Here is a 6000-nt window from a genome sequence, read left to right as displayed (position 1 = left end):
GAATTTGATGAGGATTCAAGATCCCAAGGTATTATGCTGAAGAATAAATCTTGACTTGTTGCCAGGAGTCCAAGCGTTTACAGCAGGCTTTTCGCGAACTGAAACCACATTTTCTCAACAACCTTCCTCATTTCCCTCTGGGAGATGGTGCCCCACTCGGGTTGAACTTTCATTTCTTTCCAAATTCCTATGACCATACAACTGTTAAACAGAACTCCTTTCCTCCAAACAACACACACACACACACACACACATACACACACACACACACCCCATCATCTGTTCCAAAAACAGCTGCATCCCGGCCTGACTCAAGTGATTTTGATACACATGTAAGTAAAGTGAAGAAGCCTGGCACAACAAGCATCTTTGGGTAGCCATGGGAAACCTTTCTAACATTAACCTTCATAAAACTGAGTTCATTTAATGCAACATTCTCAGAAAGTATCTCAGTGTTATTTAATTTGTAAAGAAAAAAGACAAATTACCAATTCACCTAAAAAAATTTTTTTTACCCTTCTCCTCCATGGTTTACTGACAGTAAAAAATGAAAATGACCCTTTCCGTTCACCTGGTATCATCAACCTCCTTTTGCTCATCAAGTATTTATTGACCCTCAATATGCAAAGCACAGGATACTATAGTGGTTCTTACCCATTGTTCTGAATAGCCAACTTAGAGATAAAACTAAAGATGAGTTCATATTAATAATGGATGATAACTAAAGTTCAGTGGAGAGGTGGTACCCTATCAGGAAAATCTAGAGAAACTCATGAGACCATCTATACCAGTGGTTTTTCTAAAAATTTCTTTAGCTTCAAAAACTCCTCACATAAAATTCTGTTTGGCAGTCTGCTACATCAAATAAAAGTCATTTCCTAATTGAGACAGCTGATGTCCAGAGAGGATTCAAGATTGGCCAGCACCTCCAAACCAGTTCATAGCATTCCATTAGGTCTAGTCCTCTTATCTGTAGTCATGAAAGGTTGTGCTTTCCTGTTGAATTGCAGGCTCCATTATTGCAATAAGCTGAGTCTTACAATGCTGTTAATAGACTCTGGAGACTTTAAACTCTGCATCCTGACTCCTGGATCTTGGCCTCAGTTGCCAATAAAATATCTAATTAGGTTGAGCACTATTCTTCTCAGAATTTAGCAAATGTATCTATGGTTCAGGAAATCTTCTGGATTTAGTGGAAAATATTTAGATCCTAAAGCATTTCAAATGAGACTGGAGTGGAATGGAGGTGAAAGAATGGATTGCTTAGATGGCAGTAGGAAAACTGGAATAGTAGTATTATATGAAGAAATATAAAACTGTAGCCCTACCTTATACCATATTCAAACATGGGCTTCAGGTAGATTAAGGACCTAAATGCTAAAGATAAAACTATAAAGCTGCCAAAAGAATATGTAGGATATTTTTGTGAAAGGTAAAGAAAGTCTTCCAAAGGGACATCCCAAAGGACAAACCATAAAGCTAAAAGTTGATGAATTTGACTCCATCAAAATTAAGAATTTCAGCTCAGTAAAAGACACAATAGACTGAGGACAGACTGGAAGAATGTATTTGTGACATCTGTTAACAGTCAAGGGATGAATATCTAGACTATGTAAGGAACTCCTACAAATCAACAAAAAAAGAAACAGAAAAACAAATAGAAAAGTACTCAGAGGATATGAAACAGTAATTGGTAAAAACGAAAGACCTTAAGTAGGTCATTTAAGAATGAAAGGAAAAGATGTTAATAATCAGAAGAATGCAAACTATAGCAATGCAATTCCACTTTACACCCACCAAAATGGCAAAATAAGAAGGGAAGATACTAGCAAATGTTGACAAGGATTTGAGGAGATGGGAAAAATCAGGAATTGCTGGTTTTAGTGTAAAATGTATGGCCTTGTGGAAAGGAATCTGGCAATGCTTAGTCAAATTAAGAATGATGTATCCTATGACCCTATAATCCCACTAATGGGTGTACCCAGAGAATTTCTCCCATGAGTTCACTAAGGGATACATAAGAGGAGGTTAATTGTTGCGTTGCTTGCAGTATCGAAAATAGAAGTTACCTACAATCCACAGAGGAGAATAGATAATTAAAATGTAGTTAATACTCTGGAATACTAGGCTATGGTCAGAGTTATTTAACCAAATAAATATATAGCCACATAGCCCAAAAGCATAATGTTGAATGAAGATTTATAGCTCAAAATAATTAAGTAAAATACATACATAATACAGTATTTGCATAGCTAAGAAAATAACAAATACAGTAGAATGAGCATCTAAGGGAAAGAAAGGACTAGAAATGACAGCTGTGAATGAAGGAGAAAATGTAGAAAAAAAGAGAGAGCCTTTGCATGGACTAATGATGATAGGTAGTATTCTATGAACCAGTGACTATAAATTAAGTAAATTCTGCAAAACTAGGGTTAAAGAATAGAAAAGAAAACAGGGAGGGCTGTTGTTGGAGAGTTGATGATAGAGCCCACTAGCCCATCTTGTGGGCAGGACACCTGTGTTCCCATCCTGACTCAGCCTGTCACTTGTAGGTCACACGTGCCCACGATGCTCTTCTCTAGAGTTCCGTTTTCCCCATGGATGGAATAAAGATACTAGGCTAGAATTTCTAAGATCTTTTCCAGCTTCGTGCTTCAAGTACTCTGTTCTTCCCTTCCCACCAGTAACCTCCATAATGTCATAAGCAACAATAAAACCATATCACCCATTTCAGAACATTTTTATTAACATTGAAAAATAATCTAACATGAGAAATGTCTTTGGCTGAAGGTGTGTTTTTATACTCCTGGCTGACAGAGTGACTTCATTTCTTTGAATGTGCGGGAGTTATCTCCTTAAAACAACAGTTTCCTTTTTCATAGATCAATGAACAAAGGAAGAAAGTAAAAATAATAATAATTAAAAAAAGACAGGGCTTCCCTGGTGGCGCAGTGGTTGAGAATCTGCCTGCTAATGCAGGGGACACGGGTTCGAGCCCTGGTCTGGGAAGATCCCACATGCCGCGGAGCAACTAGGCCCGTGAGCCACAACTACTGAGCCTGCGCGTCTGGAGCCTGTGCCCCGCAACGGGAGGGGCCGCGATAGTGAAAGGCCCGTGCACCGCGATGAAGAGTGGCCCCCGCTTGCTGCAAGTAGAGAAAGCCCTCGCACGAACTGAAGACCCAACACAGCCAAAAATAAAAAAATAATAAATAAATAAATAAAGTAGCTATAAAATTAAAAAAAAAAAAAAAGACAAATAATATTCAGGAAGATTGGAGGTGCTATAGAACCAAAGAGTGATTTTTTAATAACCTGAGCTTGGCGAGTGATGTTGATGATACGACAGTGATGCCAACAGTAATAATGACTATGAGAGCAACCTAGAAAATCATCAGTCCAGAAGAGTTTCGGCTTGTCTCTGGTCACCTAGCCCATAGAGGCCACTAGGCCCCTCTAGCTGACTCTAGGTTCCTTTGGATCCTACTTTACTTTGAAACACACCCATGAGATGAGATTTGGAAAGTATTATAAAATGAAGGTCACTTTATAGAACTGTGGACTCCATTTGCAAAATAAAATAACAAAATGGAAAAATACAAACTATCAGAAAATCTATTCTGCATTGTGCTAGAAAAATCTTTTTGCCCTTTTAAGAGCTCATTAGAATGCAACAGTGTTCATTTCAACCAATTAATATCTTGGCTATGAATAGGAAAATATGTATGAATGGCCAGTCCAGTACAAACTAGAACATTTGCATAACATCAGCTCTTTCTTTGGTTGCATAATTAATCATTGCAGATTATCCATTTGTAAGCATAATTTTTCACTGTCAGGGGACATTATGTTTTACTTATTGAAACACTCTAAATCATAATTACAGCTATCATTTATTGAGCACCAACTAAGTTCCAGGTATTCTACATATATTAATTGTTATGCTTACCACAATATTATAAAGTGAATATTATTATACTTGTTTTTAGGATTAGGAAGCTGAAGTTCAGAGAGGGTGATTAACTTGTCCAAGATGATAAGTACTTCAGAGCTAAGTCTGACTGTCCACAAAGCTCATGTTCTTTTTACCATGCTGTGCAACATCCTCTAAAGATTTATTTTCTGAAAATTGAGACCCTATATTGACAGCTAATGTTTATTGTGTGCTCACTATAGGGCCACTGCACACACAACTTTATATGCATTGCCTCATTCAGTTCACCAAACACCCCTATGAAACGTGGATACTCATATATGTATTTGAGGTAATGAGAAAACTGGGGTTTAAAGAAAGTACCTGGTCCAATATAGCACACCCAGAAAGCAATGGAATCTGGATTCAAGGTCTCAGTATCAGTTCACATTTTTCTTAATTTAATTTTTTTAACTAACATATAATGAAACTGACCTTCTTGGTGCACAGTTTCATGAATTCCAACACATGCATAGATTCATATAACCACTACCACAGTCAATCAGTATACAGAACAGTTCCATTGCCCTGAAAAACTCCCTCATGTTCGCAGCCATACCCTCTTCCCACGCAGACCTCTGCACTTACTGATTTGGTCTCTGTCACTATAGGCTTGTCTTTTTGAGAATGTGATATAAATGGAATCATGCATCCTAGAAACTTTCAAATGGGCATCTTTCACTCAGTATAATGCTTTTGAGCTTTATCCATGTTGTTGCTTCCCTGTCTGTTTCTTTTTACTGCTGAGTAGTTTTCCATTGTATGGATATATTGCATTTGTTTATCCATTCTTCTGTTGCAAGAAATTAAGATTATGTTCAGTTTGAGGTGGTTATGAATAGAGTTGTTATAAACATTTATGAACAGGTTTTCGTGTGAACATAAGTTTTCATCTCCTTAGGGTAAACACCTAGGAGTGGGGTTGTTGAGTTACATGGTAAGCTTAATCTTATAAGAAACAGCCAAACTATTGTCCAGAATGGCTGCCTCATTTTTGCCTTCTCTCCAACAATGCAAGCGAGTTCCAGTTTTTCTACTTCGTCATCAAGACTTGGTAGTGTTTTTGTAAATTTAAAAAAATTTTAGCCATCCTAATAGGTGTGCAATGGTAAGCTCATGGCGATTTCATTTTCATTTTCCTATTGCATCCTTTTATATGCTTATTTGTCATCCATATTTCCTCTCTAGCAAAGTGTTTGTTCAAGTTTTTTGCCCATTTTTAAAATTAAGTTGTTTGTTTTCCTACATTTGAGTTTTAAGAGTTCTTTACTAGTCTACACAAAAGTATTTTGTCAGGGATAAGATTTACAAATATTTTCGTTCATTCACTTGTCTTTCATTATCTTAATAGTGTCTTTCACAAAGTATGAGTTTTTTATTTTGATGAAGTCCAATTTATTTATGTATTGATTTTTTTTATGGATCGTGCGTTTGGTATCATGTTGACAAATGAACTCTCTGACTGAAGGGGCAGGGGCAGAGAGAAAGAGAGAGAGAGATTGGAAGATGCTACAGTGCTGGCTTTGAGGATGGAGTAAGGGGGTCACAAGCCAAGGAATCTTCTAGAAGCTGGAAAAGGCATGGAAACAGTTTCTTCCCTAGAGCTTCCAGAAGCACTGCAACCCTGCTGACACCTTGATTTCAGCCCAGTGAAACCCAGATTTCGACCTCCAGAAACGTAAGATAACACATTTGTGTTATTTTTAACCACAATAAAAAGGACTCTACCTAACTCCAGGTCAAAAAAAATATCCTGACTTCTTCTAACGGTTTTATAGTTACATGTTTTATATTTAGCTCTACGATTCATTTTGAGTTTTCCTTTGTATAAGGTATGAGGTTTAGGTCAAAGTTCATGTTTCTGCTTATGGATGTGCAATTCTTCCATCATCGTTTGTGGAAAAGACCCATTCTTTCTTCACTGAATTGCCTTTGGAACTTTGTCAAAATCAATTGGCCATATTTGTATGGGTGTTTCTGGGCTCTCTGTTCTGTTCCATTGATGAATGTGCCTGTCCTATCACCAG

The sequence above is a fragment of the Balaenoptera physalus genome (genome assembly GCF_965194825.1).
Source record: "Balaenoptera physalus genome assembly, chromosome: 4".
Taxonomy (NCBI): domain Eukaryota; kingdom Metazoa; phylum Chordata; class Mammalia; order Artiodactyla; family Balaenopteridae; genus Balaenoptera; species Balaenoptera physalus.
Note: the sequence above shows the minus strand (reverse complement) of the source record.